Genomic DNA, 19,760 nt, shown 5'->3' with positions numbered 1-19,760 from the left:
GCACGGCAGCCGCATATACTACCGACCGCGCCACAGAGTATAATATATCTAACGAACTGGACGTCCACAACTTCGAGTTGGATGCAGACCTCCGGAAATTAACTACATTAGAAAGCTGTTGGAAAGACCTTTGCCCAGTAGGACGATATTATATACCATAAGCATAAATTATGATAATAGTTCTTCTTTGTAAAATGATTAATATACATAAATCGCACACCATAATTGAACCTCATCGTCGAAGCTCCGTGAACCAGCATTATTCCACTGAACCACGTTATACACATAACTCATCCAAGACCAACAGTCATCACATAAACTGAACATTTTCACGCTGAACACCAAACAATAAAAATTCCCGCACACATTAACTATAAATTATCGCGAACCATTAATTATTCTCTCTCCTTATGTAAGTGCCACGTTGTGTAGAGATTGCGAAATGTACATATTTTAATTTACGAACACACTCGCATCCGCTAAGATCCGTTTTACATCAAATCTGTTTTTTACCGAAATTAAGGACACTTTTGGAGTAGTTTAAATATTTACTCATGCTGGAAATTAAACCCTTGACTTATTTCTTATGTAATAGATAGTACTTATCACTTAATTGTGCGTTGCTAATTAACTAACGTACTGGCACCGGAAAAACACTTTTCCTGATCATATGATTAAATCTAAGTTTGTGAACGGCAGACGTATGTCTAATTGTCTATTGCAGTGAGTCAATGATTGTAACAGTAAAGTAAGGTTTATATCAATAAATCATATGCTACTATTTGTTATAAAGCAACGTGTGTTTATCGTGAGTTGTACTAATTATGATTAAACGAGTTTTAACTAAACTGCTAGTTAACACAGATTTATATTTTTCAGTAAATTAATTAGTAAGATTAGGTATGTTTGTTTTCATGTCGTGAGATAAGTCAGAGTGTAGGGGAATTTGCGTGTGGTTACATCGATAAGAACTATATAGCTCATTAGTATTACACAGTATAATTATGATTGTTTTTTATTGAAAGAGTGGAAAGGGTTCTTTATTGAAAATAAACTTTGTGTAGTTGTTGGATCAGTTTAAAAAAATACGATTCCTAAAACCTTTTAACATTAGCGGTATCACAATATTCAAATCACTCCGACAAGTTTTACGTCAATGTTTAAAGACTCATTTAAAAATATAGAAAAGGATAATTTTCTATACTTTTACAAAACTAAATGTTTGTAATCTCTTTCCACTGTGACCTAGTAAAAAGTTGTTATCCTTTGCGGTAGGCAAAGTACACAAACGATGCGGGTCTCTACCCAATATTACACACAGTGCGTCCTAAATGTTACATACAAACTCATACATTAATTTATTTTAAAATATCCACAACGATATATCAGAATTAAACCCAAGGACACGAGCTGCTCTCAATCATATAAAGTTAAGCAACCGCGACCTATAGGGAATCGGTAATCGATTAATCATATCGATTCTCCAGCATCGATTCCAGCAACAGCTGAGAGCGTCAGCGGCATCACTACGGAGGTGCGGACACTAGTGCACGCACGCCCGACACGTGCGCTTGCGCCGGCGACGCGCACGCTATTTATAACGAACACTTCCGATACGACCAAACGATACATTTTTATATTATTATAAATAGATACTCTATATTATCATCGCTCAGATTATTATATACAATATATTCATATTTAAACGCCTAGTGCTTCAAATATGTACCGTAGTGTGTGCGGAAAGTGAGTGAAATTGTGACATACCGTGTTGGAATTTGAAAGATGCAATTTTGAGATATTCGTGAGGTGAGTGATAGGTATTTTTGGTCAAATTTCTCTGAAGCCAGATTGACAAAACATTTGAACCGTCAGTCTTGTTAGTGAGTGCTCGTGTGCCATGTGTGTTCAGTAACCAGTGAGACAGAGCAGTGGAACTGTGTCAAACTACCCTCAACTTAAAAATTGTAAGTATTACTTAAAATAAATATTAATAATCGCATATTTAGTAAAGTGCGCGTGTTCCAGCGGCACGTTGTCGGCGCAACGTGTCCGAGACGTGACCGCGCCGGGGATTCCACGCGTCAAATTATTCTCAATATAATGTACCGTTATGTGCCGCGGTAATATTCAACACATATTTTGTATATTTTCAATATCTGCGTCGTGAGGTGACGCCGGAACATGTACACGTTGTGGAGAAAATATTTTATTTAGAATATTATTATGTTGCGTTCCTAATATTTTGCGATGTTTGACTGAATTCTCTACCTCTGGATAAATGTTAGTTAGTTTATAAAGGTAAATATTGACGTAATGGTTCATACATTTACTGTCATTTTGGGTATCACAACACACAAGTGAAATTTTGGCAGGTATCATCAGAATATGTATTGGATAGGTTTTACATGATCTGCCAGGTAGGCTATCTTTATAGATAAATAAAAAGAAAAAAGCCTTTATTAGCAACAGCTTTATCAGCAAAAACACAACATAATTTTTCTCTGAAAATTCTTGCAATAGATAATTTAGAATTTTCCGGCTCGTGAAATAACTGTTAGTTGGTGCGTAATAATTACGTAGAAATGTATGTAATTCAGATCTTCACTCTGCGTCTATTACAATATTTCTGGCAAACCGTACGTGTGAGGTTCACTGGACAAACTAGTCTGAAAGCTCTTGAACTTCCATTGAAACTGTGTGCGTCAAAAATAAATTCATAGCGAATATAGTTTGAACCGTTCAGTAAATTGATAATTTTAATCTTGATTTTGAAAAGTTCACGCTTTTAGACTTTTGCAACGGGTCTTAAACGCGACTGAAAACTAAAGGGGGTGTTACCTCATTTGTTTAACCGACGTAATATTATAATGCAAGTTTATCGAATTGCATATACCGTGATAACGGCCCGCAACTTGTTGGATTATAATATTATGAACTTCACATGTATATTTAATGTAAATAATATATATTTCTTTGTTTTCTTTCGTAATATACGCATCGAAATATTTGTACTCCACCTTCAATGCTACACTCCGGACGTGACATTTTACCATTGAGCACCTTCCACCTTTAAGAAAACCATGTTTTAGTTTCACTTTATAATCCACGTAGAACCACGACGATGAACAGTAGATTTTTCTTGCAAGTATGAGTGTCTCATAGTTCACATACCTAACGTGTGTTGTCAAATATATCAGAGTGTTAGTAAAGAGAAGCGGTAGACTGTACAACGATAATAAATAAATATATTTTTGTACATAATATACACGCGGAAGATGATAATATATATCTTTCGGGAGTTTTAGAATGTTTTTACGTGTTTTGCTACTTTATACGCAATATTTATATTATTCATATCAAAACACAAAAAAATTGCTTAGCGAAGGACTTTCCTTGATGTTCAGAGTTCTACTATACTTGCTATCAAAACACCGGGTTTTATGATATTACCTTGTTTCAACTATCATAACAACATAATCATTTCTATTAATTGCTACAGCACTACAACGTGGTACACGGCCTGAACGACCCTCAGTGATGAAAACTATTCTATAAAGACGTCTGGAAATGTGCAAGTAAAACAAACTCACTACTGTGTGTTGTGATTCTGATATAAATATTTATATAAATAATAAAACTGCGCTGTTTACACCTAAGATATAACAACATCAACGCTCTGTCTGTTCCGTGAGGATTATGATTGAATAGTTGAGAGTGATTACTGGAAATAAGCCTGAATTAACGTACTTATAAAAAGTTATCAATACGCCTATGTTCAGTATAGGTATTGAACTTAAGATATCTAGTTCGAAATCACTACCTCCTACTAGTTTAGCAACAATTTATTTATTTATTATGCTTATACCTGTAGACACGTCATTCTATAATTTATTATCTTTTACAAAATTCTATTTTTTTTATATGTATTTTTCATCTAAGCCGTCCCTTACCTTTATTGCCACCATATATTCTAAAATACCTGTTGCTAATCAGGTCGAGTGTCCAATAAAAATGACGTATTCCATACATTTGGTACATCGTGAGATTTGCGGCCGCCGCGCTTCCTGCCTCAAATATTCTCTGTTAAACAGTTATATGTGGCTCGCCCGTGAATGACTGAAAGAAATACGGCCTTGTATTAACAGATCGTATATAATGCCTGCTAGGGGACTGTTTATTACAGCGACGAGAGCTTATGGGACAACCTAAAATATTACCCAACGAAATATATTTAATTGCAAATGTATGGAGGAGCGAAAAGTTCCGGGTTCCAATTTATTGATGCGTATTGACGTGAATCACCTGTTTATTTTATGTGTTGTTTAAAGTAGCGTTAATAACTGTCAATTATTGTATTTTTTTATAACAGTTTCGATATAAAAACTAGTTTTGTATTTACGTATCTACTAACATCGAGTTACTACTTTAAACTAAACCACATTCCGAAATTTAAAAAAAAAATACATACACAAACATAATATCACGGCTTCTTCGGTATCTACCACTATGGGAAATAGCATGATATCATGTAATTCTTTATAAAAAAAAAATTAAATGCGCTCGTAAGTCCAGCTTGCATTATACCATGTAAAGATGTGAAGAAATCTTAACCAGTGTGCCTCAGATTTATTTTCGTTTAAGTAAAAGAATATGAAACCGGTAACATACGGAACATTTAACGTGTTAATGTTATTATTTTAATGTGAAACTGCAGCTGTGTTCACACTGTCATCTCCTCACTGATGACTCAAACGTCTCAAACTAAAAGACAGTTCTCAGAAACGTATTCGCTCCGCGGTATTGCTCCAATCACTCGCATTAATCATCGAATTATTTATACATTCACTGTCTTACTTATTAACATTGTTTTATAGTTCAAGCTTTATACTATGTTTCGTTTGTCCGAAATTTCATCTCAATTTACATGCTCGGTAGCTACGGTGTTTCAATAGATTTTTGGTTTTGTACCTTCGCAAATTATAGTACGTTTACTAGATTCTATTTACATTTAAACAACACTCGGAAATAAATAAAACCACGGTCAGAATAAACAGAAATTTTGTGCGAAGTTTCGTTTTCGTTTCGATAGTAGGTATGCCCTCTGATTTTGTTTAAATAGTGGTTTTTCTTTTTTACTTAAACATAGTTTTAAAATTGATTGAAAGTGACAAAGCACTAAGCTTACACGGCGCGACGTTTATTAGTAAAAGAGTGAGATTATACAAGCATTTCACTCGTCAACTCGATTCACATCGGAAACGTCACTTTAAGACAAATCACTTCCAAAACATTACAATTAATCACATCGAGAGACATCTTACATTCATTTGTGATCATAAAACTCTTTTACTAATGAAAAAACTACTTTATTATTTGAAAAGACCACTACCACTGAAATTTTAACCTTATTTTCAGTAGCATATAGTTTAAATTGGCTTGATTTTTGAATACGGATGTATAATAATAGAATGTCGTTGAAAACTAACTAATTATTAGTGTGAAATGATTTGACGCCTCGTTGACAGATCAGTTGGCGCATATCGACGCGCTCCCCGACGCGCACGCGCACGCGCCCCGGTGGAAAGTTCCCCTTATCCGTGCGTCGCGCGCGCATTCCGGATAAGCCGCATATTATTAGCGCTAGGTCAAAGACATCTGGAGCTTCACCGTCGTATAATTAGACGGTTATAATTAACTGTTTATTCACTGAAATAGTTTGATTTATGTTAAAACGTATTTATTTGCCTTAGTTCTGGAGAGTTCGGGAAATGTAATGTGTAGCTTTGAACTTTGTTGTTCTATACTAAAGTAAGATGAGTGAACGAGCGCGCGAGCAGTGCGCCTGTTGAATAGTATCGAGCATGAGTTCTCGGATTAGGTTCTCAAGTGTTAATTGAAATGACAAGCCGGCTGTTCGAAGTTTGGTAACATGCCTCGTATTAGGTAGTCAACTCGAAGCCTATTACAGGAATAAACAACATAAACTGTAAATTGCATTTGTTACAAAGAATCTCTCTTTCTCGTAGGCTAATGTAGGTTATTTTATAATAGACAAGTGGACTGGCCGAGCTGCTTCCGCGTAGGGTACAATTTTATCCTGTTGATTCTATTCCCATGGGATTCTTGATCCCACCCATCCCATATACATTTTGTTCCAGCAGTAACAAAAATATTGAAAAAAATAATTATCTAATTTAGTTTAGTTGTTCAAAATTATGGTCGTACATATGTACATCTGCATTATTTAAATTATTTTTATACCTTTATACTTTAGGTCAAGATAGGGTGCATCTTTCAAGAGTTTCTGTACTAAATAGGTCACAGCGCCGAAGGTTGAATAATCAAAACACGCGAACACAATCTGTACTGACGCATGACGCTCTATTTATTTCCACAGATATTTCCCTGCTAGAGACTGAAAGATCACTGTCACGGGGAGTCTTTACATACAAACAAATCAAGCTCACACATGACAGTACAAACATACAATTGTGAAACATAAAGAAATGTACCAGCCGGAAACAGAATCAGTACACGCGGTGAGATATCCGATTGAAACTGTAATTTGTGTCAATCAAATTGCTGAAACTTGCTTAAAATATATACAACTAGCTGACCCGCGCAACCTCGCTTGCGTCCAATAAGAAAAAATGGGTGAAATTTTTCCCCGTTTTTGTAACATTTTTTACTGGTACTCAGCTCCTTTTAGTCGTAGCGTGATGATATAATAGCATATGTCTCGGGTATCACAATATCTCCATACCAAATTTCATGCAAATTAATTCAGTAGTTTAGGCGTGATTGAGTAACAGACAGATAGACAGACAGAGTTACTTTCGCATTTATAATATTAGAATGGATTATAACTAATCAGTATTGTAATGCTATCACTCCACCAGTTTAAGTTATTCCGCTTTATTCTTTTGTCATTTTATATAGCAGATAATTTATCTGGCACTTGTTCCTTAACTGTGATATTAGACGTTAATTTTCATACTATACTATATTAGGCCATAATCTAGGCAATGTATTTTTTAGCTATTCATTTGACATTTCCTAAGTTGCCCTGTTTAAATCCGTATTTTATACAAATGTCAAACCCTCAATTATGCTTGGCTTGACCTTATTAAGTACTTATGATACAGTTGATATATACGAGTATGTAATATAAGTGTGGTAATCCTACTTAGTCTTAATTGGTGGGATTATGAGGCTATGAGCGTGGTGTCGGACGTGAGTCGTGCGTGACGCGTGGAGGCGCGACGTATACTTAGACTTGGACGATGTGGAGGTTCTTTAACATCGTTTATTTATACTAAGTGAATAAAACATATAACCAGTTATGACACATTATATGTGTCGTCCATTAGCTGTCCTAAAAATGCGGTTTTAGGGCGGTTTATTTCATACATATTTATTATTTTAGGTTAGGTTTCAAGGTTGTAGTTTATATAGAGATATGGTTGCAAGTCGAACCACGAGTTTAAACATCCATCCAACCTCACGAGTTATCTTGCACGTTTCATTCGTAGAAACAACTCTCAATTTCAGATTCTTGCCATGTTTGCTTTACTGCGACAAAATTACATAAGTGTAAGTGCAGATAGTGTTCCTACTTGGTCCGGAATTCGTATAAATCGTGGAAATATTTAGAGGTGAAGGCCTAGCTGCAGAGCGTGGAGCACTCGCGCCGGGGCTCGGAGGCTGCACTCACGCTCATAATGTATGAACCACGGCATAGTTTGTACTAACTGCGAGATCTACTGTTTACTTACAGATTATGTATTTTCGAGTGCTGTGTTGTATGTGATAAGATTTGACCTTGAACTATCGAGTTACTGTAGATATTTGTAGTTTAAACTCTGATAGTAGACTTTTGTGAAAGTCGGTAATTCAATACTAGCTAGTATTGAATTAGTTATAGGTAACTAGGAATCTGCGTCTATGCATAAGCGATTCTCGTACTCACCTTTTGTGTATTAACTGCCTTTGTAATTAAAGCTGTAGTTTCAGTGAGTGTGGATTTGAGTCTCGGATCAGGCGAAGGAATAATAAACTTGTGCTAATGTATAACTTCGCGAAGAATGAGAGAAATTATAAAAAAAACAATTTGAGATCACTATACATATATAAACCTACTTTTTGCAAGCATTATCTGTATGGTTGTTAAAAGCTCCAACTGATAAAAATATTGATATAAATAATTAATAGGTTAGCTAATAAATGCGGGGCCATGACTGGAAAGTTCAAAGTTGACGTCATTAGATGAGGTCATGACCCCGCGGTATTAGCTCCGTAGCACCGTAGCTTCGTAGCTCTGTAGCCCGTAGCCCTCTACGACGTGTCTTCACACTGTCAATGTTAATGACCTTATAGTGTGAAGGTAGTTTCAGGGCACAAGGTCTTGTGACACGCGTCCGTCTTTACAAACAGATAGGGATCATGTATGGATAAGCTACTACGAATCTCAAAACTGCATTCTTGTTACGATAAACTATGGACCTACTGATTTTCAATCAAAATCAAAATGAAATCCTTTATTAATTAAGGTCAAATGTTGACACTTATGATAATCGTTGCAATTACTGAATTTACTACTAGCTCGAAAAGGGAATAGAGCCTGAGAAATCTATGTAGATGTTAGTTTCTCGTGGTAGCACAGTAAGACTTGAGCCCGTTGAGTCGGTTCCGTAAAGTCAGTGCAGTTACTAGTTAGTGTAACTACCAGAAAAGCAAACCAGGTGTTTATTATTTGCGAATATTTAAATAGCGAATAAAATTGCCAATTGAAAATAATAAAAAAAATAACAGCATCCGTATAACATCAGATACCGAAGCATTCAATTTCTAAGCATCTTTAGTTTCATATTATTCTGAAAGGAAGCAGGAAACAGATATCAGAATATTGGGAATAATAAGAATAGGCGTCACTCTCTCTACAGGACAATAGCAGTCCTTTAGCGAGTACAGTCATGTACAACAAGCGTACAGTCGTGTACAGCGTGTACAGTGTGTGTTGTATAGAATAGTGTCCGGAAGTGTAGGTACAAAGCGACGTACACTCGCACACAAAACTTGTTCGCTACTGCCGCGTGTTGCGTGACGTTATCTTTGCGGGCATACGTCGGGCCATGAAGTTAGCGGGAATAAATAACATAAGACAAAATTATAGGCTCGTCTATAACCGTGTAAAATGTTTATGAAAGTAGGAATTTCTTCAAGTAATTACACTAATTGTCACATGTAGAGCAGTAGTTAAGTTGGTCGTAGATTAAGACAAGTGTGCGTAAACTGTAACCAGGCATTTGTTGAACAAAATAAATGTGATTCGCAGAAAGTTACGTTCATTGGTAAAAATCCCCTTACCAAAAAAAACGCCGTTTTTAGAAAAAATATAAATATAACAGATTTTAAATTTCATGGCCCGTGTGTATTGTCAGGCAGCTGTCAAGGCGCGCTCATCGTCGCTGAATAATGTAGCAGTTTTGTCGTGGCGTGTGCCCGCGGGACGCTGCTTGTTTAAACGGTACATTGCGCGCGACTGTACCGCGCTAATTACGCGCCACGTGAAAAATGCGCCGCCAACGTTTACGCGTAACATAAATATGTATCTGTATGAATTGTCACTTTATTGCGTTTAACTGTACTACCATTAGCTATTTGCTATTTATTATAACATTTGATGACTTAAAAACGGTATTTTATGATTGTACAGGCTTTTTTCCGAAATAAGCTTCGGTTTTCTTAGGTTTTTTAGGTTTAGTTTTACATTTGTATTACTCTATAATGAACAGCAGGATGTCAATTTTTATTTAAGAATCTCCACATGACGCTGGCCTGTATGCCCTGCAATCAGACCTTGATCTATCCTGAGGTTTTCAATTCAGCACGTAGAATAAGCAGAATTACTACTAAAGGCCACGACTAGTTAAAAATAAGAAGGAAAGATATATATAAGAAAGATAATCTCAAGGCTTTTGATCGCTGAATTAATCACAATCGCATGTGTTCATTTCACAATACAAAGGAAGCCGCGTGTACCCATTTGTATAAAATTGTCAGTCTTTGAACATTCATTCCGCCATCATTATCATATCACTCCATACTTTTAACTGTGACCTTCCGACCAGGCCTATCCGATAGATATGATTCACGCAAGCAGCCCGGCAGTTTCCGAGATGCGTGCCAATAATAAACACAAACGTTTGTATTACTGAATGAATGATATGAAACGTTCTGGTATTTCAAGGCTGGCTTATTAAATAATAGCAAAAGTTTCAGACCGAATTTGATTATCAACAAAATATTCTTGAGACGCTATTGTTACGAAAAGCTAACATGATAGAATAAAACACTTATATGTATGTACTCTACAAACTGTAAGCTGCTATTTTGAATTATGTGCAAGCAAAAATACACAAATTCACGCCGTCGTATCCATATATCTTGACATACAGGACTGCAGTTAAGAATTTTCTAAAAATATCTCCACACGTCAGTGCATTATAGACCTACCATAAAGTGACCAATTAAGTGTCAAATTTTTCTTGCAAACTTTTATAACTCTTTTAATTAACTGGTATGAAACATGCAATCTTGTAAACTGTCAGTCATTTATAAACGTTTGTTCAGACAGATGTTAATAACTGTGTAAGTGTTGAATGTTAAGTAGTACACTCCTGTACTCTGGTGCTCTGGTACAGTTGGCGTGTTTTTGAAGCTATGTTTAATTCATTTGGGTCAAGTAATACTAACAGTCGAAGCTGCCGCGTTTCCGCCGCGACTTATGTACAGCCTACGAAATAAGGAAGTATTTAGTTGGTTTTTAAGCGGTTTCGTAAAGAAGTTCTCAATTAGGACGGCATGTTTTTTTATATAATTAGGTGTAGGTGTACAACGATTGCGTCTCATCGTGTTTCTTTTTTGTTTGATGCAAATTGATATTTAGATTTTGGTTTTTATTATTGCATTGATTGTGGTAATAAAGTTTAGATCAAAGATAGTTCACTATTCTGCAATCTACATTTGAATGTTACATTCTAAAGAATAGTAATGTTACATGGAAACGTAGTACTAAAAGTTTGCAAAATAGCTCGCTACAGGAGCTTATGGTGTAGTTCTGGGTAACGATGGGACAATATTGGTTTTTACAGGAAGTAATAGTTTAACTTTTCAAGAGTTCAAAATGTGGTTTTAAATAATCTAAATCTAGCATTATATATTATTTTTTATTAGATTAGTGTCGTTAGTTAGACATCAACTCATCTATTGTACTTCAATCACTGTATCCAATATCTCAAGTACACCTACCACCTACGATATACGTACACCCACCTGGGAATTGAACCCAGTACCGAGAGGTCAACTACACTAGTACACAGGTCAACTAGACACTTAGGATAAAAGCAAATAGCATTTTTAAAACTTTGAATACCAGTTTTGTAAAGTCAAGTAACTTATTAAAAAGTCACCTTGTTTGTGTTTTTTCCTTTAGAACCTTTGACCAGTAGTGGGATGACGTAGGCTGGGACTTTTATTAAATGCAAATAAAAGAACGTTTCTAAAGTCTATTTTGTAAAGTGTCTAATAAAATATGTCCATAGCTCACTGAATAGAATCTAATCAACCCTTATTTAGAGATATAACTAAGCATCCCCTAACACTTTATCTATGAACCTACAGGTTGCTAGTATATCCACTATCAGCTAGAACACTGATACAGTATCGTGAACGTAGGCTTTACGAGAACGTGATAAGAAATAAAAGGCTCTCTTCCATTTGTACTAAAATGTCATATCGTGCAGTGGCTAAAGTGATTGAAATTCTACTGCCCTGCTATAAGATGATGTAAGAGAGTATATGTTGGTTTGATTTCTGAATTTAATGTTTATTTGAAATGTAGAGTTGATTGACAATACTATATGTAGATATCTTTTAACACCACGCCACGATGCAACTTTACAGAGATGTTTACATAATCGAGGTAACTAATGCAAAAACAAATGCGATGATGCCCGTATCATAGTCATACAAGATGACAGTCTCAAGCCGTGATAGGCAAGAAAAAATATATCGAGACTACGATTTATTGTTATATAGTATTCTCAGCGCCAAATTGTAGCAGGAAATTCACTAAAACCACCCAGTTTGCTGAACCTCGAGTATTTTCACTACAACTTTCTATTTCCGTTACAAGGAGGCGCATTAACGTTCCCTGCAAGCCTTCGCGCAAGAATATGCTAATTTTAAGAATAAATATTTAAATTGTTGCTATGCAGTTGCTCGTTGAAAGTAGTTTGAGTTATAAAATAGGTTAAAAAACAAATCACTATATTACACTACATAGTGTAGAAGACATTATTTTTAATGATTATTACTTGTATTCCGTATAATACAATATTTGCAATCGATTTACTCTAGCTGAGCTTAAAGGCTTTTGTCTAAAGTGGGTTATATCCTTAGTGATATGGAGAGGATTCTATTCTCCTCTTCTGGATGTTTTTGATTACTATTAAAATTTTTATCATAAACCCCGATTCAGAAAATATCTGGAAGGTCACTCACAGTCAAAGTTTTCTTATCAAATCAAAAGCCTAGTGACTATAGACTTTCATATTCATATCTATAATAAGTGTATTTCCTTCTGCTATTTCTAGTTATATTGAATTGATATTTTGCATTCATAGTTGTATGTATGTAAATAGAATGACAGTGCAATGTTAAAGTTACCTTGAATGACTCGCCTCAATGCTGTAGTCGAGTGCGAGTGCATGCCACTCTGCCGTTAACCTTACGACTTATGAAGATATGACGCGCTCCACCTTGTGTCTCTTTGTTTCTTTCAATTGAATACTTTGGCCTACTTTCACTACCTTTCAACATACAACAGCCGTATAAAAAGGTATTGATAAAAAATGAATGCAAAACTACTTCTCACTACATAACAATGACCTAATCACAGTTTCGTTTGACCTCAGCCATTCGTCTTAACTCGTGTAACTTCGCCAATACTCGGCGTGTAATCTTCTTTCCGGCACTATCTCACAAACTTCCACAAAACGAATCTCCCTCAACAATTACTTATTAAACACTCAGCGCTGCTACGCTCTACGGGCGCGCCGTAGAGGCGCTACGACGTAGCAACGTCTACGCGCTACGGGACCCCTGAGAGTGCTTGCTAATATTTTGTTAATATTTCAGTTCGTGTGTGGCGCACTGATTCATAAGCAAAAGTAAATGATAATGTTACCAGTGTATTTCAACGGTCTTGTTTCTATGGAGAAGATCTCCTTCAAATTTTAATGAAAATTATTCCCGAACACAATACTTTACTTTTCTTATTTTTCGAGAAACTTACTTTCAATTATGTAGATGCATGCACGTATTATTAGCGATAATTCATGTCATAACACCCTCTACAACATGCCTACTTTTTGTGACGCTGAAGATATTAAACTCACGTTTTCGAGAGCCTTACAACACCACTTTCCACCTTCAACCCTTCTAATAATCCACACAATACAACTGTAATGTCCCCATGCACTTAATACTCGCTGCTATATTTCAAAATATTTTTATGAACCAGTTTCCATATCGTAATATTGTACATTATGAGGGTGGTATATTGAAGGTCGCGGGCGAAGCCGGGCTCGTTACAATAACGTGCTGCTCCAATATCAGAGGTCTGTGGGAGCTGTTACATACACCTGACTACACCTCATGGATATAATATCTACCACACACAATATATGCATGTATGGCATACTTGTTTGGTTAAAACTTTGGTATCATTCGTATTAATTTTTGTAACTGTATTATAGAAGAAAATATGTACACGTACTGTCATTTTCGTGGGCAATCCACGGTCAACTGAATGTTTAAATTGCCCATAGATATTTCATGTGACTAAGCCTATAGTGTAACAAGTCCCGAACTTGGTCAGCGTGGTGTACTCAAAACCTAACCCCTCCCTCGTGTGGGAGGAGATCCTTGCCCGGCAGAGGGACAGTAATGGGTTGCAACAAAAACCTATAGATTATTGAATAACTGATCAGTGCCCAATTTGTTTTCTACCTCTATAGTGTCTAATATATCAGCACAGTGTTATCAAAAACCAAGTCATGCAAACCGGTTTTAGTGGAACATCCTTTACCAATGATATGGTCCTGATTTCTTAACTCGTTAATTATTTACCGAGCCTGTCTAAGTTAACTCTGTCAGATTTTAAAACTCGTTTTGTCTTGTCAGCTCATTAAGACATACACTAATAGCTGATACATTCTTATTTCTTTTAAAAAGGAACATACATTTTTTACTATTAATATAACACACTACAACTAATACCAATAGATATACGTACTTCCAGCTAATAAAGAATATCGCAAGTCGATAGAACATTAATTAATCTAATATAGATTCATGTGAAGGGAGAGCGGGATCATATCGAATATTGTCAGTTCTGGGAACTATCTGTCGATGTAATGATCAGCATCCGACACCCGCGCCCGGCGTCAGCTCCTGCCCCACTGACCTCTCACACAAACACACATCTCATAAAACAACTACTTCCTCACTACAAACATACTATACTCGTATACAATACATTCGCTTACAGCTCAACAATTAACCTATAATAAAACACATACAATATTAAGAAACAGTTTAATCATCAAACAATAAAAAGGATGCGATTGCAGTGCGTTGCCATTTCGAAAATAATTCATCGCATCTCTGAAACCAGGTCAGACGAGCGCGGTGAAGTGAGCCGCAGTGCGCCGCGCATCCGAGCGAAGTGAGCGGCGACTGCGCGCGCCGCCCTCGCTCACAACCGCCCTAGTCTTCACCTGCTATCAAAACCTTCACGTCTATTAGAAAATAATAATTTAAATACACAATCAAGGCGTGAACTTTCAACAATTGTGTTCTATGAGTAAGATGGCAGGCGCGAGTGCAGTGTGCGTGTGCGGGCGGCCGCTGTGCTAGACACAATATGTTGCGGCTAGTGTGCGGGACCTAGCCAGCGAGTGAGTGCTCCCAGTGTTGTGTGACTGTCTGCACGGTTCTAGCAACCAGCCGAAACCCTCGTAAGTACTAGCTGTAGCCCGTGCCCCGTGCTGCCCCGTGCGGGGTGTAGCTGCCACACCGTGCCGAGTGTCCCTCACGTAGCGGCTCCGTGCCGTGCTCGCGGAGGGCGATACTGTCTAAATATTTGTATTAATCTATCATCAAAGCGATTCCATATTTTATGAGTATTCTCTTACTACGTATCAGGGAAGTAATAACAATACCCTCTCTGTCTGGATGATAAAGAGAGACGGCAATTATTTTATAAGGAAAATTACGATCTTGTAATGAACGTCAATTAATGAAGTATTTGAAACAAAATGGTTTATGATCCGTTCACAACGACGCGTGGAACTGTTCACGTATTCTTGATAGATATACACTACATTCGCGATGCTACTTAACAATCATTTCAATTCGGTACATGATACTTTAAACTCCGTTGATCTGTTTAACGTGGCACGACTCATGTTTATTAGGAACATTAGACATGAATTAATTTTAATAACCATTCTGATTATATTTGTAGAACAATGTTCGTACATATTAAAAAAATGGGGGCCATATATTTCATCCCCGTTACAACTCGTGTCATACTTCAAAAACCAGAATAAATAAAAGAATGCATACCCATTTAATATAAAAAATATATTTCACTTGAAAGCTAAATATAAAAAAAATATGAGTCGCGTGAACTGTCGGTCCATGGTCGGTGACTCCTCCCCGGAGGTCCGCGGACCTCGGCGAGGCCTCGTCGCTCGTCACTCGGCGACAGGGCAAAGACCTCACGTTCATAAATCTTTGTTCTCGTATAAACCTACCTTTTTGTTATACTCGTATGTAAAACTCTTGACAACGTGTTGTTGCATTAAATTGACTACTTGATAAGTCACAGGAAAAGTAAAAGGTGGCTTTATTTAGAGGCAAATCTTACATTTAAAACTAATTGCCTTACTGCAGAGATTTAACAAATATTGAAATAGGTGAAGAGCTATTCAGACTTTAAGTAACTATCTATATGTCTTACAAGTATTTATCTTAACTCACAACATTACGGTGATAGTGAGGCGATATGACACGATAACTCTTGCACTAAAACGTATAATCACTGAGTTATTAAATACTGAAGTCATTAGAAATTTAGATTAGAAAATAAATAGTAAATTACAAATAATATTTTCAATAGTCTACTAGAATGAACACAATGCGTTTAGCATAGCTACACCGACTGCCTATGCAAACTGACCTGTACAAGCACATGTTACTACATTACATTATCTCGTGCCCAATTTAATATCAGTTACCCTTATTTAATTATAGTAGACATCACTTTAACCAATCAATCGCATTATAATAAAACACTAAAGTTATTGAGATTTGCCCCGTATTACATGGGACACACATCGTCAACAGCGAAACACGGGTGTATTTCAAACTACATTGTCTACACCTGCGGGAATAAGAAGCTTGGTATTATGTATGTATGCTTTTATTGAGACTCATTGGTCTATTATTACATGCTAGTTTTGTTTAGTCGGTGCAGTGTGGCGACGGTATAGACGTGCGAGATAAAAGTCGAGTGCGTGATAATTAGCTAACAGGTGGACACTGCGCTACTTGTGTCTGCACTCGTGCAAATGTCGCCCGACCAATATACTGTCTTATATTAAACACTATGCTGTAATATATTGCATAAATGCGTCTTGCTTGCAGTTCTTTTTAAACAAAGAGTGGAAAAAATCCCACCATTTTGTAATTTTCTGAAATCACATTTATGTATAAATTATTTCTCATATCGCCGGACGATTTTTCATATCGAGTGTACATCAATTTGATAGCTATTATGTAGCTTGTAAAAAAGTTACCTAATCACATATATTTTAGTAAAGGATCAATGTAAAGTACCGCAATTCTTTACAAACTACTATCGAATACTGACCACCGTCAAACCGTAGTCAACTGAAATACACAGTAGATCCGATCAACGTGTCACCTTTTTAAAATTACATATTTTATTGCACATATTTCAAAGTTTATTGTTGTTTCTGAATCGTGACGTAAAATATAAATAAACTATTTTCTATTTTAGTCGTTGACAATTGTATGTATTTATTAATAAAAAATAAACTGTGCACGACAACACGCCACTCTCTCATTTAACTGTTTTATTTATTAATATCATTGTAAGTACTGTCGCGATATCATTCCAACTATCATAATAGAAACATACATAACATCACGCCTGGTATACCCGAAGGTGTAAGCAAACACCCATGTTTTGTTATTTACAATGTTATTCCCATGTAATTAAGAGCGAACCTATTGCTATAAACTCAGTACGTTACCAAACGCCTATGAAATATTCTACAATAATCAGAAAAAAACATTAAGACTTTGCCCTACCCAGGAATCAAAACTTGAGATCTCTGCGCGACTGTCGCATACACTACTACTACTAGCAACTGCGCCACAGAGGCAGTCACTTTCATAAAATAATCCATGTCATTTTACAAACCAACCCTTTCTCTAGTTGAAAAGTATTTTTGGCGAGAAAACGTGTGATTGTGATGAACAGTGGCACATCGAGGGAGCTCCAACACCGCGGTACTGTGAAGCCCTGTAAGCCCGACGCGGAGGCGCGGAGGCTCGGAGGGTACGGAGGGCACGGAGGGCGCTCCCCAGGGAACTCTTGTACGTTTTCACTTTGAACATGGCAGATGGCAAGTACCGCGAGCATGTCTACAGCGTAGCGAGAATTTGTTCATAATATGTAGTAAATATAATAATATACATAGTTAAAAAATCGAGTTTGTATCTCGTTAACAAAATGTAAGATGATAAGTTTAAAGTTGCACAAATGTTAGTTTTCGTTTAAAATATATTTTTTATATTGCAGCTACTTATGATCGTGTTGGTTCGCGGTTTAGATAGCTTTCATGTAACGGGACTATGAAGTATTTGATACAGTTCTCCGGTCGGGAACAGATGTACTACTGAGTGCCTAAAACGTGAAAAGTATTATATTAGGCCGGGGAAAAAAGTCTTTTCGCATTATAGTATGTGTGAACTTGTAATAAAATCTTTTATCTACACAAAAAAGCTCGATATTTGGATACCTCACGAGCTCACTGAAAGAAACCTAATAAACCGTGTAGTGTGTACTCATTTGTGATTCTTGAAGCCAAAGAGATTTTATTACAAGTTCATACATACCATAATGCGAAATAACTTTTTCCCCGACCTAATAATATATTATAGCTTAAATATTTTCAGTGCGTACACTATTTATTATTGACTATGTTCCAAAATTAACGTACGGCGTGAACATCCTGAACTGAGTCGTATTATTGGAACACATTGTAATCTTTATTAAACAAGGTCCAATAACTAAAGCAATCAGTATTAGGTGTTTCCATTGACCGGGACACAATGGCTCCACTGGCCCCACTGGCCCCACTGGCCCCACTCCACCTGGCGCGTGAGCCCGCCCATTGTCCAGGGATCGACTCCCGGCCCGATTGATTCCACACAAAGGCCGAGTTATCATTTAGATTAAGGGATGATTGTATCGCCACCGGAAGTCTGGATAAAGCCTTAAAGGTGAAAACTTTGTAATAAGCGAGTGAACCGGAAGGGTGTTTTATTGCTAGATTACGCTCGACGGGGAGAGTTTGTGTCGATGAAAAGTGTACGTAGCTCTATCGTTTTATGTGTATTTTTGGCAGTTACATTATTATTTATTGCTCTTCTCCCTGAATTACTAGATAAAGGAATACGTCTGGGTATAGATAAGGTCTTCCGAAACGTAGAAAGAACTTATGAAATAGTGGACACGAGTAAATCAAACTGAGTATTTTCAGGCTAAAATAGAAAGTATTAAAATATGCATTAACTATGCACGTCGTAGATATCAGTCACGTATGATTTGAAACTGTATGTAGACGTCGTTGTTTATTTCAGTTCACAATTAATCATCCACATACTGGTCACTTGGAAAAAGTAACAAATATACACAAATTATAAAATATACTTAATAACCTACTAGTAGAAGGAACATATAAATAAGTTGACTAGATATTAACGTGATTGCAACTAGTAAGAGCGCGGCGATGTAGCCATTTTGTTTGGCATTACATGTAAACCTGGTGCAGTAGCACTGCTGCTGCCGGCCCCGGATATTCGTTTCCGCAGCTCTATACGTGTAGTATTACATACACTACTACACTACTTCACTACTACACAACACTGAGCACACACGGCGCAGGTACTGGGGCCGCTCGCTGCTTGTTGCGTTTACTTATAACATTGATACTGAGATATAAGATAAATAGTAGATACTAATGTTTTAGACAGAAAAGGCTGCCTATGTATGTGTAACTCTTGCACGGGTAAATCGTTGTACTAATTGTAGTGAAATAGTTAAATAAACGGGGTCCAAAAAAGACTAGGGTTTTAACAAAATATCCACTAAGCAACTTAGAGAATGTACCTTCGTACTGAAGCGGAACTTTATGTTCTAATAATCGACATATTTATACTCTAAGTGAAGCTAGATACAGACATTCCAATCATACATTTACATTCAATATTAAAACTATCAAAGCTATCTTTAAATTAAAGAAAACAATCAGTGATGACCTAATCTATATGCTACTAGCTTCTGTCCGCGACTTCGTCCGAGCGAATACATTTCC

General features: G+C 36.5%; 1 protein-coding gene across 10 annotated transcripts in view; it reads left to right on the top strand.

Moving 5' to 3' along the window:
• The first annotated feature begins 1,555 nt into the window (after positions 1–1,555).
• LOC142983781 (muscle calcium channel subunit alpha-1-like) overlaps positions 1,556–19,760 on the top strand; it is a 93,165-nt gene continuing 74,960 nt past the window's right edge. For 9 of the 10 annotated variants that reach the window (XR_012960115.1, XR_012960114.1, XR_012960113.1 and 6 more), the window contains exon 1: positions 14,832–15,086. The gene's annotated coding sequence lies outside the window, so the exon portion shown is untranslated. Of the gene's footprint in view, positions 1,968–14,831; positions 15,087–19,760 lie in introns of those variants that run through there. The other variant, XM_076130812.1, reaches the window with a different exon arrangement.

Source organism: Anticarsia gemmatalis, chromosome 25 (genome assembly GCF_050436995.1).
Source record: "Anticarsia gemmatalis isolate Benzon Research Colony breed Stoneville strain chromosome 25, ilAntGemm2 primary, whole genome shotgun sequence".
In the NCBI taxonomy this organism is placed as follows: Eukaryota; Metazoa; Arthropoda; class Insecta; order Lepidoptera; family Erebidae; genus Anticarsia; species Anticarsia gemmatalis.
Note: the sequence above shows the minus strand (reverse complement) of the source record. Positions and strands in the feature narration are given on the sequence as shown.